We start from the raw sequence: 20,734 nt of genomic DNA on the forward strand, positions 1-20,734 counted from the left end.
AGCTGGATGGCTCAGTCAGTTAACTGTCTGCCTTCCGCTTGGGTCATGATCTCAGGGTGCTGGGATCGAGCTCCATGTGGGGCTCCCTGCTCAGTGGGGGGTCTGCTTCTCCCTCTGTCCCTCTCCACTCCTCATGGCTCACACACTCTCTCTTCTCTCTCTGTCAAATAAATAAATAAAAATCTTTAAAAATTAAAAAATACGTAAATTTCAAATTCAGATGGAGACTTTTTTGGTTATCTGAGCACCATTACCTCACTCTACCCCCATCTGCACAGTTAATTGAGAATACGTTGTTAAATTTATTTTATTAGCAGATAAGAGCTGTGTTTGTTACATTTTTTTTAGTCTTTTTAAGGCATATTATTCCTTTAATTGGTATCTGATCTTTCACACATCCAGATAGAACTTCTTACTACTTTTCTTTTATCTGATTTTGGCTCCCTTCCCCCCCAATTAGTTTAAGGCACAATAAGATTTCGTTCACTCAGCAATCACTTTTTGACTACTTACCATGTGCCAGCCATGAAGAATGACATAGTATCTTCAAAAACTTCTTAAGGCAAAGCATTCAGTTTTTTGAAATCTCAAAATAAGCAACATTTTCCTAGCATTTCTTAATACCTCCTAACACCTTCTGTGTTTTATTTTATTAATTTTTATTCTGCCCCTTTTGGCATCTAATTAGGTTTTAGAGGTAGAAGAGTCATTTGTCTTTCTTCTTCTCTTTATCTCTCTCTCTCTTTTTTTCTCTTTTTCTCTTTTTGCTCAAGATTTCTAGTACCTCCTTAGAAGACAAAGTATATATACTCATCTATTTCCTGGCTTTTTTCCAATTTGAAGAAAGAAGAATAAGTCCTTAAAATATTGTTATAAGTAAAATAATAAAAATAGTAAATTGTTACGTATATAAACAAAGTAATTGAAACAGTGAGCTTTTAAACACCATGTACAAGGCATTTTATTAAGCACTTTGCCTGTATTATTTAACTTAATCCTTAAAACAAGCTAACAAAGTAGGTGAAATCATCATCGTCATTTTCAGTTCCATTTTGCAGATGAGGAAACTGGGCTCAGAGCAGTTAAGTGACCTAGCCACAACTTTACAGCTAGTCGACGGTGGAGCCAGAACATAAACCCAGATAGTCTGACTTCAGAAGTGTCCAGACTAAAGCTCAGGAGTGAAATTAGGAAGAAACAGTGAAGTTATTATTTCCTGTTTTTACTGCTTTGATGTCTTACTTTAAAAATGGCTCTCTGATGGTTTCAGGTTTTAAAACATCAGCACAAGCAACTCTGTATGCCTGTTTCAGACTAGGGGAGAGAATCTCTGTAGCCCTGGTAGAGACCAGGTCCCATCCCTGTTATGGTGAGGAGTGGTTTTCAAAAATAAGGGCCTCTGCTTGCCATCTTGAATACTCCAATTACATAGGTAATTGGTCTCATCTGGATGGCAATTAATGGGTGATGTGATGGTAGAGATCAGGGAACACTGGTTAAAACTAGCTTTGGAAAGTCAGTAGTGTATGGTAGAGGATGTAATATATGAGGTGTAGTTATAAATTATAAACTTCTGTGTCATATGTGTTTAAATGATGGTAATATCAGCTGTGACCTGTGTTATATGTTAAGAGTGTGATAAGAGATTAGAAAGTAGAGGACTAGAAACAGTGAGGGAAAGCAAGAGGATCCTTTATTTCATCTTTGAAAACTAAGCTAGCGGGTCAGATCATGTAATGTGGAAGATGTAAATGGCACAATTTTAAGGGAAAAATACATGAATGGAGGGAAATGATAATAGTGAAAATGTTACTGTGTTTACTATCTACTGAGCACTGCTCTAAGTGTGTAAATAAATTCTCAGAACAAGTATTAGACAAAGTTCTCCTTCCTTTATAAAGTGAAGCAGCAGAGAGGTTAAGTTGCTTACCCAAGGTCGCAAAGTTACAAGTGATGGAGCCAGAATTTGAACCTGGATGTCAAGGTTCAAATGTCAGAATGCTTTTTGTATATGAGATATTTCATTATTATTTGCCTTAGTGTAATTGAATATAGGTAATTCAGCTGTAAATCTGAATTAATTTGAACACATAAAAGGGTTTCCATTTTCTCAGACCAATTTGAATGTTTGTATATTTTGGGGGGACATGCTGGGGAGAAAAATGTATTTGCCCTCAGAGTTTGCAGTTTGTTTTGAGGTCAGGAGACAACACACGAAAGGTGTAAGAACAGAAACAGAAACTTATAAAAAGAACAAATTAATGATGTACAGAGTAGAGACATGTCTTAAAAGGTGCCAGAAATTTTTCCATAACCTGATTTTTTTTTACTTCTGTCCTTCATCTATCTATCTTTCTTTCTTTCTTTCTTTTAACATTTTATTTATTTATTTGAAAGAGATCACCAGTAGGCAGAGAGGCAGGCGGGGGGGGGGGGGGAGGGGAAGCAGGTTCCCTGCTCAGTAGAGAGCCCCATGCAGGGCTCCATCCCAGGGCCCTGAGATCATGACCTGAGCCAAAGGCAGAGGCTTAACCCACTGAGCCACGCAAGCACCCTGTCCTTCATCTTTCATAGTGTTCTTGGTTCCTATGAAGTTTTTCAAGCTTAGAAATACACAAAATATTGGTAGAAAATAACAAAACAAAATGGAAATAAAAAACAAATTGCTCATATTTAGTGATTTGTATGATTTTCATCTAAAATGCAGAAAAATTGTCCAGGAATTTTTGTTAGTAGAGCTGTGTATTTACCACCAAGCTAATGGTGGAGAAGGACTTAGGGTTTTAAGAGGTGTGGACTTTTTTCGAATTTATCCCTTAAGTCTTTTATTTACATAGAAAAAGGTGAGTTTGGGATAAATTATATTGCATTCTTCAAAAACAAAAAAAGTATTGTTTATACCTGACATATAGGCTGGAAGATTGGGATGAAATGGGAATGATTGACTGCCGATGTGTGCTGGTTTCTTGGCGGGGGGGGGGGGGGGAAATAAAAATGTTCTAAAGTTAATGATTATGATGGTTGCATAATTCTGCAGATATACTAAAAACATTGAATTGCATGTTTTAAATGGGTGAACTGTATAGAATGTGAATTAATATCTCATTAAAAAGAACCTTGACCTCTAGTGAGTGAACATTGTGGTAAAATATATGTAACATAAAATTTTTAACATTTTAGCTAATTTGGGGTCTACAGTTCACTGGCATTAAGTACATTTTACACCATTGTACAACCGTTACCACTGTCCATCTCCAGAATCTTCTCATCATTCCAAACAGTAATTAACTTTAAATATGCCAATCTAAGTTTAGAAGTAGTCGGCTTGACCTACTTAATTTTAAACCTTCAGACTTTAAAAATACTTGAGCCCCCAAATTGAGTTTTGTTTCTCTAAAGTTTTTAGGCTTTTCCATTTGTTTGCCCTCAGACATGCTTTTTCTTTTGTGTTCCCTCAAATAATGGCATCACTATTTATGAAGTTGTCCAAACAAGAAATCACTGTTACATTTTCTTTGCTTCTACATTCCATATCTTTAATCACCAGGGCCTTTAGATTGTGCCTCCTTATTATCTTTGAACCTCTCTGCTACTCTGTATCCCCACTGTTACTAGCTTAACTTAGACTTCTATTTTCACATGGATTTACTAGTTATAGAAGGATCAAGAAAAAATTATTTGGAAGAATTAAGATAAATTAACGATGCTTAAAATGAGGAGTAGGAGACCTCCATGCAGAGAGTTCAGTGCGGCATGATGACTCTTGGATATCTTTCCTGAGTACTCTAGTCCAGATTGTTCTTCCTATCCAGGATTCATTCATTTGTTAAATATTTATTATGTATCTTCTATGCGCTTTAACGATTTGCAACATTTCTATCTACCCTCAAAATATACCCCCCATCTGCTTTTCATACCTGTTGCTGTCACCCTAGTCCAAGCCACTGTCCTCTCCCACGACCTCTCTGCTTCTGTCCTCACCTCTCTTTAAATGCAGCGGTCAGGATGATCCTGTGGAAACACCAGAGAGCTTATCAATCTTCTGTTTAAGAATTCTCCCAGGGACTCTTCTGCTTCTCAAAGTCAAAGTCAGAGTCAGAGTCAGAGCCTTCCTTACAGTGAAGACTGTGAATCCCTTGTTATCTGGCCCCTTGTGGACCTTCTGTACCATACACTCCCTTGACTGGCTCTGTTCCCACCTGCTGGTTCACTCTGCCCTAGGAAATGGCAGGTGTGCTTCTTTTTCTGGGCCGTGCACTTTGTGGAGATCGTGTTCGGCTCACCAGGTCATTTCTCACACACCAGCCGAGTGGGGTATTTATTTTCTCATTGTCCACCCTCCCACATTGGAATGTACGCCTCTTGCAGGCAGTTTTGTCTCTTTTGTTCCATACAGTGTGTCCAGGGCCTGGATGTCTGGCACACACTGGTGGATACTCAGCATCCGTTTGTTTCATGTCTGTTTGCCTAGCACACGATACATTCTTCCCTTTCTCTGTAGTCTTCCTGGTGAGATTTTTGTCTTTAGTGTAAAGACTATGATGCTACTTCTCTGTCTCTTGTATTTCTACCAAATAGACACTAAAATAAATGAAATTTTTATCCTTTATTTTTATGTACTATTGTTTTTTTAACAGTTTTGTAGCTTAATGTTAGATAAGGTTTCAAAAAAATGTTAGTAGTCTCCAAATTCAACTTCTTTAGGTGTTTACCTTTCTTTCTCTTTCTCTCTTTCTTCCTTTCTTTCTTTCCTTTTTTTCTTTTAAAGATTTTATTTAAATAAAATCAAATTTGACAGAGGCCCAGTGAGAGGGAACACAAGCAGGGGGAGTGGGAGAGGAAGAAACAAGCTTCCCACTGAGCAAGGAGCCTGACCTCAGAACCCTGGGATTGTGACCTGAGTCGAAGGTAGACACTTACCGACTGAAGCAGGCTGTGGGGGGAGCAGGCAGGATGACGAGGGCCTAAATAAGGAGCTCATTGGCAGGTTTGCTGAGGTCACTGAGATCAGTGGCCCGTGGCCGCTGTTGGGAGGTGGACAGAGCCTGAGGTAGCAGCCAGGGCATTCTGTGGCCTGGGCCATGACAGGCAGTACTAGGGAGTGGTGCCTCATAAAAAGGGACCCTAGGATCTTGACGGAACTCACTAAAGAATTTGGTTGCCAAAGAGCCCAAGTGGAAGAATTAAGGAGTTTAGAGCCTGAGAATTTTGAAGAGTTAAAGCCAGTTGATGGGTTAATTTTTCTTTTCAAGTGGCAGCCAGGAGAAGAACCAGCAGGCTCTGTAGTTCAGGACTCTGGACCTGACAGGATATATTTGCCAAGCAGGTAATTAAAGATGCTTGTGCTACTCAAGCCATAGTAAGTGTGTTATTGAACTGTACCCATCAAGGTGTCTGTTTAGGAGAGACTTTATCAGAGTTTCAAGAATTTTCACAAAGTTTGATGCAGCTATTGAAAGGTTTGGCACTCAACAGTTCAGATGTGATTTGACACGTACACAACAGTTTTGCCAGACAGCAGATGTCTGAATTTGGTGCAAAGACATCAGCAAAAGAAGATGCTTTTCACTTTGTCAGTTATGTTCCTGTAAATGGAAGATTGCATTAATTAGGTGGATGAAGAGAAGGACTGATTGGTTTCTGTACGCGCCTCCAGATGACTGGGTCAGTGCAGTGAGGCTAGTCATAGAAAAAAGGGTACAAAAGTACGGCAAAGGTGAAATTTGATTTAACTTAATGGGCATTGTATCTGATAGAAAAATGATATATGAAGAGAAGATAGCGGAGTTACAAAGACAATTTGCTGAGGAACCAGTGGATACAGATCAGGGTAATAATATAACTGCTGTTCAGTCAGAGGTTCCCAGAAACCAGATGCTTATTAAAGAAGAAATACAGAAACTAAAAAGATTTGAAAATATCAAAAGGAAGTATAATTATCTGCCTTTCATTTTGGAATCATTAAAGACTCTAGCAGAACACCAGCAGTTAATACCACTAGTAGATAAGGCAAAAGAGGACCAGAATGCAAAGAAAGCACAGGAAACCAATGAAGAAGATGCTTTGGGATGTGTGCACATTTCTGCTTCTGGACTTACTTAATGGAAACCGTTAAGAGTTTAAAGAACCTTGAGGGGCACCTGGGTCGCTCAGTCAGTTTAGTGTCTGCCTTTGGCTCGGGTCATGATTGCAGGGTCCTGGGATCGAGTCCCATATCGGGCTCCTTGCTCAGCAGGGAGCCTGCTTCTGCTTCTGCTTGCTGTTCTCCCTGCTTATGCTCACTTCCTTGCTCACTCTCTCTGACAAATAAATAAAATCTTAAAACAAAAACAACAACAACTGGATCTCTTGTTTCTCCTTATCATTAATGAAAAAAAATCTGTATTTGTCTTTGATATCTGAACACTTTGAAGATTTTGAAACGAGTTTTGTATTGAGAAAGTATGGTTTTAATGCAGCTCATTTGAAAAAGACAAAGTTTATAGTGATTTTTTGCTGCAGCCAGGAGAAAAAGCAATAAAAATCCCAATTTTATTTTAGCAGACTTTTTTTTTTTTAAGATTTTATTTATTTATTTGACAGAGAGAGAGAGATCACAAGTAGGCAGAGAGGCAGGCAAGGGGGTGCGGGAAGCAGGCTCCCTTCTGAGCCAGACAGATGCCCCTCCAATAGGGATTTAAAACATGTGAAGTGTAAAAAGATTTAGCTTTACTGAAAAAAAAAAAAAAATCTAACTCTTAAAATGTCTTTATCCTTTTTGAGAACACAGATGGTGAAAGAAGAGGTCAGCATTCCTCTCTACTTTTCAAACATAAATCTTAACTTTTTTTTTTTTAATAAAATTTTTAATTTATTTATTTGACAGAGAGGTCACAAGTAGGCAGAGAGGCAGGCAGAGAGAGAGGGAAGCAGGCTCCCCACCAAGCAGAGAGGCTGACACGGGGCTTGATCCCAGGACCCTGAGATCATGACCCGAGCCGAAGGCAGAGGCTTAACCCACTGAGCCACCCAGGTGCCCCAATAAATCTTTACTTTTAAGGATGATAAAAAGCAACAAAGCAATTCTGAGGAAAACCTCTACCCTGATTCTCTTGAACTTTACAACGAAGCCTCACTCGGAGGCTATGTGTATGTGTAGAGTTCTTCAGTCAAAATCTGTGCCGTCGTACAAAAGAGAGAAAGAAAAGGAAACAGGAGTACATAATTTAATTTCTCAGAAAATGTAAAAGATAACTTTAATAGGCCCTTTTGAATCCTCAACTTCTTTGCAATAAATTTTATGTTTAGGAAGTAATAAAGGATCAATAGACTGTGATGGCATCATTAGATTTAATTCTTTTAAAGAAACAGAAAGCCTAAAAAGGAGGAGCATCATGATTACCTACCTACTGATAAACTATATTGATAATTTTATATCACTTTTACGAAAAAGGATTAGATTTGGAGCTATATATATTAACCACTGCCAAGTAGATTGTGAAGTTGAACCAACTGCATTCCAGATGGTCTCCAAAAGGTACACTTTTTTATGTCTTAATCCAGATTCCCCAGGATTCTCATTCAGCCATGTAAATGTGAATGTTTGAAGGAACTACTGGATCATTACTCAAATAAAATTTCATATGCCCTCCCAAACAGGTATCAATCAGAACAGATAGTATTCTGTGAGCTACAAATTTTCTAAAGTCTCAGGACTGGTTAAAAAAAAAAACAAAAAACGGGATAAGACCTATGTACAAAGTAAGGGTATATAAAAGGCAGCAGACATTTTTGTCTTAAATGGCATTAGGGCTAATTACTCAGAACATATGCTTCAAAGAATATAGCATGTACTCATCACCTGCTTAAATAGCAATATAATTGTCAATTTAGCTTATGAGCTTTTGTATAACTTATAATCAAAAAAATGTGTTTGAGTCTGCAATTTCAAAAATAACATTTCCAGTGTTAACTGAAATCTTTCAAAATAAAGGACACAAATAGAAATGATGTTCAACCAGAGTTGGTCCCCTAACTCATATCATACTCCATTAGATAGCTCCTAATCTTCTTAGATTTCCTGGATATGCTGACATAATCTGTTTTCCTGGGAAAAATAAAATAAAATTACTGCTACTCTTCAGACTTATACTTTCCAATCAATTATAATGGGCTGGAAGAATTTGAAATTGAAGAACCTCTTTCCTTCTTGAAAAGACTTCTCCTGAAGAACTCCCCCCTTCTTCTTTTTTTTTTTTTTTAAAGATTTTATTTATTTATTTGACAGAGAGAGATCACAAGTAGGCAGAGAGGCAGGCAGAGAGAGAGAGAGGAGGAAGCAGGCTCCCTGCTGAGCAGAGAGCCCGATGCGGGACTCGATCCCAGGACCCTGAGATCATGACCTGAGCCGAAGGCAGCAGCTTAACCCACTGAGCCACCCAGGCACCCCGAACTCCCCCCTTCTTAAAGGTCATAATCTCAGAGCAGATAAGGGTTTTCTTAATTGAGGGTCCGCCAAACAGACCAGGTAGCCCCAAGAATGGTTTCAATTAGTTTTTAGTATTAACTGTGAGGTAAGGGTCATAAGGCAGGATAAAATATGGAAAAATATTACCCATCACCTTGTTCTAATTTATACTATTAAACACATTATTGTGTGTATTTCATATACTTTTTTTCCCCCATATACTATCTCTTTAATACCTTATATCTAAGAACTGAATATAACTACCAACCTTTTAGTTTCATGTTCTGCCAAATGTCTCAGTTTTGCTACTTGGAAAGTTACTTTTTCCAATAGTTTGCTGTGGTTGGATTATGTTGCTGTGTTAAGCATATGTTGCCATTGAAATCTACAATGAGGTTATATCTTAAAGATCTCTTAAACAAATGTTTATATAATATCAGGTAATGAGATCACATGCAAACTACATTTTCAAAGGCTATTCCCATGGTGATTAAGAAAGCTCTTCGTACTGTTCCCTTTAAGGCACAGAAAGTACCTAGTATAGCAAACAGAGTGCCAGGCTCAATAAATGCTTCTTCCCTTTCCTTTTTGTTTCAGTTGCTGTATCTCTAAATATTTCCATGCTGACTACCATCCAGCCTTACCCCCTGATAAGATACTACCTTATAGTTTACCATGAGTGAATGCAAGAATATATTGATTCTTATTAATCTAAACTGGCATTCTCTTATACTAATGGTGCTACATCTGAATCCCATGTTAGGACAACAGCTCAATCTCTTGCCAGCCTGGAAGTATTTTGAGCTGAGGTGAAGAGGGAATCATATCTGCCTTAACTATTGTTATAACAGCAGTTTTGAGAACAGTCAATTATTTGCATGGTAGAAGATCTCAGATGCAAAATCACAATGACACTTTCAAAAGAGACCAGTAGACCTCAGCTGAGAATCAAAATTCCTTTCATGCTCACTACTTAAGCCACAGCATCTTTCCTGCATCAGTAACTTCTGAGAGGAAGAGGAGGCTTAGGAGGGTTGCCCTCCTTCCCCTTTTAGAAACCGGCAGGTTCAAGAGTTATTCCGTGGCCGCGGAAACAAACCAACACCTGGTTCATCCGTTGGATGAACCAAGATTTTAACTCCCTGGTTCTTCTAGTTATTTCTTTTCTTTGTCTTTTTTCTTTTCTTTCTTTAAAGATTTATTTATTTATTTTAGAGAGGTGGGGAAGAGCAGAGGGAGAGGGAGAAAAACTTAGGCAGTCTCTGCTGAGCGCCGAGCCAGACACAGGGCTCCATTTCTTGACCAAGATCATGACCTGAGCTGAAACCAAGAGTCCAAGGCTTAACTGACAGAGCCACCCTGGCACCCCCACTGGTTCCTCTGGTTTCTAAGACTGTGTCCTTAACCACTGCTCACTGATTCACTCTGGCTTCTATATTAAGTAGGTCTTACACGGGAATCCTAGTTAACAGGAACAAAAAAGGAGAACTGAGTAACTGTTGATGTCACTGAGAGCGCCTGCCCCTGAGGCCACTTGGCTCCTGGATTCTTGGGCCCCTTCCATCTGCTCCTAGGGAAAGAGGTGGTGCCCGGAGACTTCCGTTCATCCTGTATCCTCCTTCGCAACAGCACTTCAGCTGGTCTTAAGGGCTGAATTGCTTCAGGCTTATGCATTCTTTGCTTTCTGACCTAAGTCCCTTGACCTGTAGCAGACCTGACTTATTTTCTTTGAGCTTTGTAGACCACTGGCTTTGAGGCATGAAGGACTCAACCTTCCCAGAAGATAAGGCCTGACTCCATTTGGAAACAGCTGCCAGGATGCCAGCAGGCATCAGGCTCATGTCCACTCAGGAGGAACTGGCTGGACCCGGCTTCTCCTGTATGTAGCCCCCTCCCCTTTCCCGTGCCTTCCCTTTCAAAACACTCGGCCTTGCCCTGGATGGAGAAGATGGTCTTTGAGACGTTAGTCTACTATCTTCCCAGGTTGCCAGCTTCCTGAATAAAGTAACCTTTCCTTTCCCATCATCACCTGTCTCTCCAGCATCGATCTTCATGTGGTGAGGAGCTGGATCTGAGTTTGGAACTGGTTCTCCTGACTGGTAACACTTCCAAATCTCCATTGCAGGATTTCTAATACTGTTCCACCTTTCAAAGAGGGGGATCTTGGAAAATTTCAGTCAACCATTGCCAGTATTTCTTAGTAAGACTGCTAGTGACTTAACAATTCTTGGTCAAGGCTGTCCAGTGTCCTGAAAAGCATTTAGAATCACCGACCCCTTGGTGATCAATGCCAGTACCACTTCCTCACAGCCCAGACTGCGACAACCAAACAAGCCCCTAGACATTTCCCAAGTGTCTTAGGAAGGCAGCAGAGTTCTTGGTTAGTTGAGAACTACTATTGGCTCTAAAGTTATTTCTTCACAGGGAGGGAGCATAGGTTTCTTTTCTCTCTAGCCTTAAAACTTAAGTGGGAGATGCATTAGCTGTATATAGATCTTGGGCACGTTTTTACCTCCCTTAGAGTCAATCACCAACTATCTAGAGAAAGATATACATGTGGGGAAATCTGGTATATTTAAAGTATAAAATCACACATGGGAAAACCCAGTACGAGCTAACCAATTAACAGTGTATTAAAAGGTAATATACTATATGGTTAGGTAGGGCCTCTCTTCAGCAGGCCCTTTCCTTACCTTTCTGGAATTGTAATTCTATTCCATTAATTGACTGTTCCAAATTATTACAGCTTATATCATTGTACTCCCTCATTACTCTCTTTTAGTTTTTCTCCTCCTTCTACTGAAATGTAATTTGCAGTCTGTAAAATACACACCTTTACAGTGTACAATTCAGAGGTGTTTAGTATAGTCACAAAGTTGTGCCACCATCACTGGTATATAATCCACCCCCCGCCCTGAAACTCCAACCACGTTAGCAGTCTGTCCACATTTCCTCTCTCATTAACCTTACTTTTTGTCTCTATGAATTTGCCTGCCGTGGACGTCTCATAGAAATGGAACAATATAATATGTGGCCTATTGTGTCTTCTTCCTTCCACTTAACATGATGGTCTCCAGGTTCATCCATGTTGTAGCGTGCATCTATACTCCGTTCTTTTTTCACTGTCTGGGCATGGACACACCGCAATTTGTTCATCCACTCATCAGCTGATGCACACTGGGCTGTTTTCACTTTTTGGCTATCATGAAAAATGCTGCTTATAAATATTCACATACAAGCTATCATGTGGACATGGTCTTTCAGTTTAGTTGGGAATATACCTAGGAAGAGAATTCTGGGTAAGATGCTAATTCTATGGTGTCTGCTTTGGGAGGAGCTGGAAATAAAAATATTAGTTTTCCAAAGTGGTTGGGCAACTTAACATTTCCACCAGTAACATGGGAGCTTTCTGATTTCTAGGATCCTCACTAATGATGTTACTGTCTTTATTTTAGCCACGCTAGTATGTGTAACGTGGTTTCCTGTGGTTTTCATTGGATTTTCAATATCTCTAATGTCTGACAGTTTTGAATACCTTCTCTTTTTTTGCACTTATTGGCCATTTGTGTATCTTCTTTGGAGAAATACCTATTTGAATTCTTTGCCCATTTTTTACTTGGGTTATTTTAATTGTGTTGTTTAGTTTGAGTTGTAAAGGTTTTTTCTTATCAGACATGATTTAAAAAATTCCTCCCATTCTGAGGGCTGTATTTTCACTTTATGGATGAGGTGTCTTTCAAAGAACAAAAGCTTTGATGGAAAATTTATTTTTCTTGCTTGCTTGTTCTTTTGGGTGCTGTAACTAAGAAATCACTGCCTGGGTGCCGTGATGGTGCAGCTGGTCGAGCATCCAACTGATCTCAGGGTCATGAGATTGAGACCCAAGTGCGGCTCTGCACTCAGTGAGGAGTCTGCCTAAGACTCTCTCCCCCTCTCCCTCTGCCCTCCCCTGGATGCACATACTCTCCTTCTCAAAAATAAGTAAGTCTTTAAAAAAAAAAAAAATGAAAAAGAAAAAGAAAGAAAGAAATCCCTGACTAATCCCACAGTCATGACGTTTTGCATCTATGTTTTCTTCTAAGAATTTTGTAAATTTAGCTCTTACATTTAGGCCCTTGATCCATTTAGAGGTTTTTTGGTTTTTTTTTTTTAAGATTTAAAAAAAAAATTTATTTGACAGAGACAGACACAGCAAAAGAGGGAACACAAGCAGCAGGGGAAGTGGGGCAGGGAGAAGCAGGCTTCCTGCTGAGCAGAGAGCCAGATACGGGGCTCGATCCCAGGACTCTGGGATCATGACCAGAGCCTAAGGCAGACACTTAACACGCCACCCAAGTGCTCCTAGTTATTTTTATTTTTTAAAAAATATTTTATTTATTTATTTGACAGAGATCACAAGTAGGCAGAGAGGCAGGCAGAGAGAGAGGGGGAAGCAGGCTCCCTGCTGAGCAGAGAGCCCGATGGGGGGCTCAATCCCAGACCCTGAGATCATGACCTGAGCTGAAAGCAGAGGCTTAACCCACTGAGCCACCCAGGCGTCCCCCTAGTTATTTTTGTATATGGTGGGAGACAGGGGTCCAACTTAATTTTCTTTTTAAAGATTTTGTTTTATTTATTTGAGAGAGAGAGTGAGAGAGAGCATGAGAGGGGAGAAGGTCAGAGGGAGAAACAGACTCCCCATGGAACTGGGAGCCCAATGCAGGACTCCATCCCGGAGTCCCGGGATCATGACCTGAGCCGAAGGCAGTCGCTCAACCAACTGAGCCACCCAGGTGCCCCCAACTTAATTTTTTCCATGTGGATATGCAGTTGTCTCAGAATCATTCATTAAAAGAGACTGTTCTTTCCCCACTGGGCTGTCTTGTTGAATACCAACTAATCAGAAATTAACAAGTTTACTTCTGGACTCTTAGTTGTGTGTGTATATGTGTGTGTGTATTTTTTTTAAAGATTTATTAATTTTAGAGAGAGAAAAAGAGCAAGCAGGAGAAGGGGCAGAGGGAGAGAGAGAATCCTGAAGCAGACTCCTCGCTGAATTCAGCGCCCAACACAGGGCTGGATCCCAAGATCCCAAGACCATGACCTGAGCTGAAATCAAGAGTCAGCCACTCAAATGACTGAGCCATCCTGGTACCCCTATACTCTTCGTGTATTTCTCGGTCTATGTATTTATACTTATGCCAATACGACACTAGCTTGACACTACAGCTTTGGGACACGAGACTCCTCTAATTTTGTTTGTTTTCCAATTTGACTATTATGGATCTCTTGCATTTCTAAATGAATATTAGGATTTGCTTGCCAATTTCTACAAAAAGAGCAGCTGGGATTTTGAAAGGGATATTGTTGAATCTATAGATCAACTTAGGAAGTACTGTCATTTAAAAAAAAAGATTTTATTTATTTATTTGACACAGAGAGAGAGAGAATAAGTAGGCGGAGAGGCAGGAAGAGAGAGGCAGGGAGGGAAGCAGGCTCCCCACTGAGCAGAGAGCCCGATGTGGTGCTTGACCCCAGGACCCTGGGATCATGACCTGAGCTGAAGGCAGAGGTCTTAACCCACTAAGCCACCCAGGCGCCCTGCAAGTACTGTCATCTTAACAATACTAAGTCCTCTGACTCATGAGCACAGATACCTTTCCATTTGCTTAGGTCTTCTTTCTGCTTTTTTTGTACATTTTTTTCTTGGGTAGAACGCAGTAAATATTGTCAAAATATTGAGCTGGATTGACAAGGCAAGGCAAAGCAAGTAGTGAATAAACACATTTAGATAAAATGATACAGCTCCTAATCTCAGTAAGAATAAATAATGTTTCTTCCCTCTCTAATTCCCCTAGAAATGTGTTTTTAAATACATTAAAATGTGTTGGAAAGGTTATACTGAGTGTTGACAAGACTATGGAATGCTCAAGATGTTACTAGTGAAACTGTGAACTGAGACTTTGTAAAAATGGCAATATATGCTGAATGTAAGCTTCTGTCTATTCTATGACCTGGCAATTCCATTCCTAGGTACAAACACAGAACAGAATTGTGTGCCGTAAGATAATACAAGACAGCCACTCTTAATAACAGCCCAAATCAGGAAATGACTAAAAATATCCATTAGCAGAATGAATAACTAGTAATATATTCTAACAATATTTATTGATACTAGGTAGCAATGCAAATGAACCATATTTTTCCATCCAAATGTGCTCATAAATCTCAGAAGACATAATGATGAATAATATATACCAGATTCAAAAGAGTGATAATATGTATTGCATGGATGTTCCCATTTATATGAAGTTCAAGAATAGGCGAAACTAATATACAGTGATAGAAGTCAAAATAGTGTCGAAATTATCTTTAGCAAGGAGGAATGGAGACTGGAAAGAGGCACAAGATAGCCTTCTGGGAAACATGAAACGTTCTAATCTCATGATCTGATTGGTGGTTAGACAGGTGTATTCAGTATTCACTGAACTGTATGCCTAAGATTTGTGCATGTTATTGTAGGAATGTTAATACTTTAAGTAAAAATAAGCATTTAAATACTTGGAAAATCAAAGGAAGTTAAAAAAAACTGGAATGAGATTAAATTTCTGATAACTCAATTTATATCTTAAAAATATTCAACTACTATATAATAATCACGCTTAAAAAAAAATCCCCCTTTTACTTAAAACAGACACCACAGAATTATCTAGATATTATGGGGTGGTCTCAGGCATTCTCCTGCCAGCCTTTGTTGTTTAAGACAAACCTGGAAAAATATTGAAATTTTTGGTGCTGGGTGTTCCAGGAATTTCTAAGACAGGGGAAGTGTTATGAAAACAGTACTTACGGAGTTAAAGCCCTTGCCTAGAGGCAGGAAATGAAAGCCTAAAGGGGCTGGCCCTTCCTTTCTCTTTTTAAAAAATCATATGAATGAAGGCACAAATCAGACAATACTAACCATACAAATATTTATTTTCCACCTGTGCATTTGCTTTCATTCTCACAAAGTCATTTTCCCTAGATATTTTAGTATTGGGTTTTTCTTCTACATATTTTGTAAGAGGGAAAAACTAAGGAAAGGCTAGCACAAAGTATTGCTAACAAGTCTGGTCCTCACTGCCTACTGGACGAATGCCTTTAGGAGAGCTATGGGGCATTATAATTGGAATTAGCAGCGTGTGATAGGGCACAGAAATACTCAGCAGAGAACAAGTTAAAAATGATGCTACTGTAGGAATGCAGTAGGAGCAAGGGTTTGCCAGAGAGGTGAATTTGGGATTAAAAAAGCTTAAACATCTCTGGGTGAGCGTAATATTATCAATTCATAGAAAAACAGAGTCTCTTGAGACTGTGTTTTCTAAGAAAGACTCAAATCTGAAAACCTGACCATGAAATATGGTAATGTTGGCAAAATATTAATTTCTTAGGACTAATGCTTTTGATAAATTAGAAGAGAAGGATGGGTTCTTTTGGAAAGTGGAGGGTTTGACTTTGATTTTAAACTGGGTAAAGCTGAGCAGAGGGAGCAGATGCACACAGTTCAGGGAAGGCCGGACTTGTCCCAAGACTTAAGATATTCCTGAACTAAATAAACCCTAGGTAAACAGAACATTCCTTACATGTGCAAGCATATCCTTTAATGGGGAGAATTGCTGGGATTCCTGACTCTACTTAATCAGGAAATCAGAGTTCTAAAAATAATTTACTTCTTCCAAGAAAGAGGAAGTGTGCTGGCAACTGAACATTTAGATTTGATAACCAACAGTAATAAAAAAATATTCTGAAGTCTCTGGGGTTTTCAGGAGCCTAAAGGAAAACAACTGAATGTTGAATCTGCATTAAACTGATCCTTACTTCTAAACAAATATGTACATCCATAAAAGTCTCAATAAAACATGTTTGTTTCATTGAATGAAATGATGAACTATATAAAGATCATTTATATGAACCATATACATGATGAACTATTTCATCAAATTCAGTATTGTCAATTAAAAGAAAAGTGCTCAGATTTGAGAAAATGACCAATTTATATTGTTCACCAAGAGTTAAAACTGTGCATATACAGTAGTTGTGTGCGGATTTTGTTAAGTCTGCTAAAATTGGGGCACCTGGGTGGCTCAGTGGGCTAAGCCTCTGCCTTTAGCTCAGGTCATGATCTCAGGGTCCTGGGATCAAGCCCCGTGTCAGCCTCTCTGCTTGGTGAGGAGCCTGCTTCCCCCTCTCTCTGCCTGCCTCTCTGCCTACTTGTGACCTCTCTGTCAAATAAATAAATTAAAAATTTTATTAAAAAAAAAAAGTTAAGATTTATGTTTGAAAAGTAGAGAAGAATGCTGACCTCTTCTTTCACCATCTGTGTTCTCAAAAAGGATAAAGACATTTTAAGAGTTAGATTTTTTTTTTTTTTTCAGTAAAGCTAAATCTTTTTACACTTCACATGTTTTAAATCCCTATTGGAGGGGCATCTGTCTGGCTTACGTGGTAAAACATGTGACTCTTGATCTTCGGGTCATCAGTTTGAGCCCCATGTTGGTGGTGTAGAGATTACTTTAGAAAAAAGAAAGAAAGAAAGAAGAAATTGCGATTAGACCATTCTTCCAGCCCATTACAACTTGCTGCAACTCTGTGGTAAGAAAACTCCTTAGAAATGAGCTAGCAGAGTGGACTTAAGTAGCGATTACACTTCTTGGCATTAGTATTAACTAGTATTTTATTTTACTTTTTTTAAGGATTTTATTTATTTCAGACAGAGATGGCACACACAAGGGAGAATGTGGGGTGGGCAGAGGGAGAAGCAGACTCCCTGCTGAGCAGGGAGCCAGCATGGGGCTGGATTCTAGGACCTTGGGTTCAGAATCTGAGCTGAAGACAAGCTTAGCCAACTGAGCCACCCAGGTGCCTCTTAACTAGTATTTTAGATGATATTTAATTAAAAATGGGTAATTGTGTTGTCTTTGTAATTCAGCATCACCTTAAGAATAACTATGTAACTACTTCCTAGTATGTATAAGTGCCAGAGCTTACTGAATTGTGTACAATTATTTGTCTGTTTTTCCTGTTACCATCTTTAAAATTTTTAGGTTGAACCACAAGAAATTGTCATTTTTAGGTCACAGTCAAATATTGGCAGTTTCAAGGTTCAGGCTATGACTTTGTAGGTTAAATAGACCACTTAACGCGTGTGATTCACTGTGACTGCCATTTCGGATTGAGCTGACTTCTTTCTTTGACGCTTCCAGTCTTCATTCCTGTCTGTACTCACCAGCAGTGATTGCCGTTTGCTGGTTAGGCCGAGTTTATTAGAATAACTGCTTTTCACTTGTCTCATACTTACCCTGGGTCTCCTTAGACTCATTCATCCCAACCCCATTCATTTGCCAGTCGGTGCTGTTTTAAAAATAAGACTCAGATACTCCTACCCAATAAAGGGCTAAACACTTTAAAGTTTGAAAAATACCTGATTGCTTGGTGTGGTGTAGAAGAAAAAGCACTGACAGAATCAGAATATCTTGATCTGCCTCCAGAAAGAGAGGCCTTAGAGAAATAATTTAACATCCTTGGGCCTGTTTCTTTATGTGTAAAGTATAAACAGTACATTCTTTTACTCTACCCATCTAAAAGCAGTTAGGATCAAATGAAATTGAGGTGTTAATTCTTTTTTTATTATTTTCATTTTATTTTTAAATTTTATTTCAATTCCAGTGTGACTAGGATGTTTAAATATATGTTTCGGAGAGAATTCTTTTTAATCTAACTTTATAGCTGCCAAGATGAAGGTCTTTAGTCTCTGATGTCCATTAACATGTGAGTGGATAAACAAACAGAAAAATGGTGGTATATCTTTACAAAGGAAAACTGTTCAACAATAATGGGGATGTATAAGTTGGAGATTTTAAATGCCTGTTCCCAGTATGTTCAGGTTGTGGTATGTGAGTGTCGTTTTAGGTGTGTTTTCTTCTGAGACTCTTGTCGGGGAGCAGGTGGTGATGAATAGTGAGACAGATGTTCAGTTGCTTTCATTAAAGAAAACTTGCTTAGGACACCTGGGTGACTCAGTGGGTTGAGGCCTCTGCCTTCAGCTTGGGTCATGATCCCAGGGTCCTGGGCTCAAGTCCCAAGTCGGCCTCTCTGCTCAGCAGGGAGCCTGCTTCTCCATCTCCCTCTGCCTGCTTGTGATCTCTGTCTGTCAAATAAATAGATAAAATCTTTAAAAGAAAGAAAGAAAACTTGCTTAGAATGATACAGTAATTGGAAAAGTTAAGGTCTGGGGCACCAGGGTGGCTCAGTCAGTTAAGCTTCTACCTTTGGCTCCGGTCATGATCCTGGAGTCCTGGGATCAAGCCCCTCGTTGTGCTCCCTACTCATTGGGGAGCCTGCTTCTCCCTCTCCCTCTGCTGTTCCCTCTGCCTTTGCCTGCTTTCTCTCTCAAATAAATAAATAAAATCTTTTTTAAAAGGGGAGGGAGGAGAAGTTATGGTCTACATCCTTAAGATTTCTTTTTTTCCTTGATATTTTTCTTATATTCTTGGAATGAGAAAAAAAAATCTTTAAATAGTTGGTTTGTGATGAGAAAAAAGTAGCAAGTTGCAAAATAATAAAGTGGGTGCAGAAAAAATAATATATACTAATATGCAGGTGTATCACTAAATTTTTTTAAAAACCATCTTTAGGGCGCCTGGGTGGCTCAGTGGGTTGGGCCGCTGCCTTCGGCTCAGGTCATGATCTCAGGGTCCTGGGATGGAGTCCCGCATCGGGCTCTCTGCTCAGCAGGGAGCCTGCTTCCTCCTCTCTCTCTCTACCTACTTGTAATCTCTCTCTGTCAAATAAATAAACAAAATCTTTAAAAAAATAAAATAAAAATAAAAACCATCTTTAATGAGATATCATTTATATACAGTACAGTTCACCAATTTTAAGTGTATAATTCCATGAGTTTTGACAATTGTATATAGTCAGGTAACCATACCACAATCAAGCGATAGAATATTTTTGTCATACCCGCCCCCCAAAAGTTCCCTGCTACCCCTGTCTTGGCAGTCCTCTCTCCATTCCCTGGCAATCATTACTCTGTTTTCTGGATCTATAATTATGTCTTTTTTAGGATTTCCTATAAATGAATGCACAGTGTGTAATCTGTGTCGCTTATTTCGTGTAACAATGCTTTTTAGATTCATCAGCATTGTTGCATGTATCACTTGTGTGTTCCTTTTTATATATTTCCTTTCTCCCTTTATCACGCTTCCTCCACCATTCTGAATGTATGGAGGGCATTTACAATAGCATTTTGTATATCCTTGTCTGCCGATCCTCTGTTATTTCTGGTCTGTTTCTGTTGATGGACTTATCTCCTGGTTGATGGGTCATATTTTCTTGTTTCTTTGAATGCGTGGAATTTTTTATTGTCTGCCAGATGTAAATTTCACATTATTGGGGGCTGCACCTTGTTGCATTCCTTTCGGTAGTATTGAACTGTATTCTTCGAATCAGTTGGATCTTTTCCAGACTTGCTTTTAAGGTGTCAGGAGAGATCCATAGCAACTTTTAGTCTAGAGCTAATTTCGTTCCACGACTAGTATGATCTGAGGTGTTCCCATTTGGGGAGGTGAAAATACAAACTGTCGCCAGCTCCATATAAGCCTGGGAACTGTTGATTCTGGTGCTTCTTTCCCCAGCCCCTGGTGGTTTCTTCTCATGCGGACCAGATGGCACTCTGCCAAAGGCTCGGGGGACCCTGCTGCAGACCCCACACCTCTCTCTGCTCCTCTTTCCTCTCTTGTATCCTGCCTGAGAAATCCTAGCCACCTTAGCATCCCCAACGCCGATCTCAGGTGTCCTCACCGGACCAGACTAGATTCCTCTCCCTGGGCAGCAGCCTGGACCTGCCTCCAGCCAGTCAGGGAGCAATCCAGAGGCTCATGTTTTGTTTTCCTTTTCTCCAACAGCACAGTCCCGTGCTGCCCATGGCCCAGTGTTTGAAAAACATTTTGTATACATTTTGTTTCGTGTGCTTTGTCCAGTTTTCTGTTGTTGATAGCAGAAAGGTAAAATCTGGTTCTGGGTACTCTATCCTGGCCAGAAGTAGAAGTCTCTTTTTTCCTAAACATAGAGTGAGCATGTGTAGGTATTTCTGGGGGGAAACTTGGGCACAGGGCTCACCAGTTCTCAGCGTAAGGAAATGTAACGCACTTTAATGCCTGCTTTACTGTTGTGAGACTGGGCTCGCAACTGAAGTGGCATTCCTCAGAGCTCACAGTGAGCCAGTTGAAGTCAACTTGAATTTATTTGCACAAAGTATCAACTTTGGGT

At 39.5% G+C, this 20,734-nt stretch overlaps 1 protein-coding gene and 1 pseudogene across 1 annotated transcript in view; both read left to right on the top strand.

Moving 5' to 3' along the window:
- Nucleotides 1-20,734, top strand: part of SPTLC2 (serine palmitoyltransferase long chain base subunit 2) — a 110,010-nt gene that overhangs the window by 73,703 nt on the left and 15,573 nt on the right. The gene's annotated exons all lie outside the window — the stretch shown is intronic.
- On the top strand, nt 5,082-6,102 carry LOC132029201 (ubiquitin carboxyl-terminal hydrolase isozyme L5-like; annotated as a pseudogene).

Source organism: Mustela nigripes, chromosome 13 (assembly GCF_022355385.1).
Source record: "Mustela nigripes isolate SB6536 chromosome 13, MUSNIG.SB6536, whole genome shotgun sequence".
NCBI lineage: Eukaryota > Metazoa > Chordata > Mammalia > Carnivora > Mustelidae > Mustela > Mustela nigripes.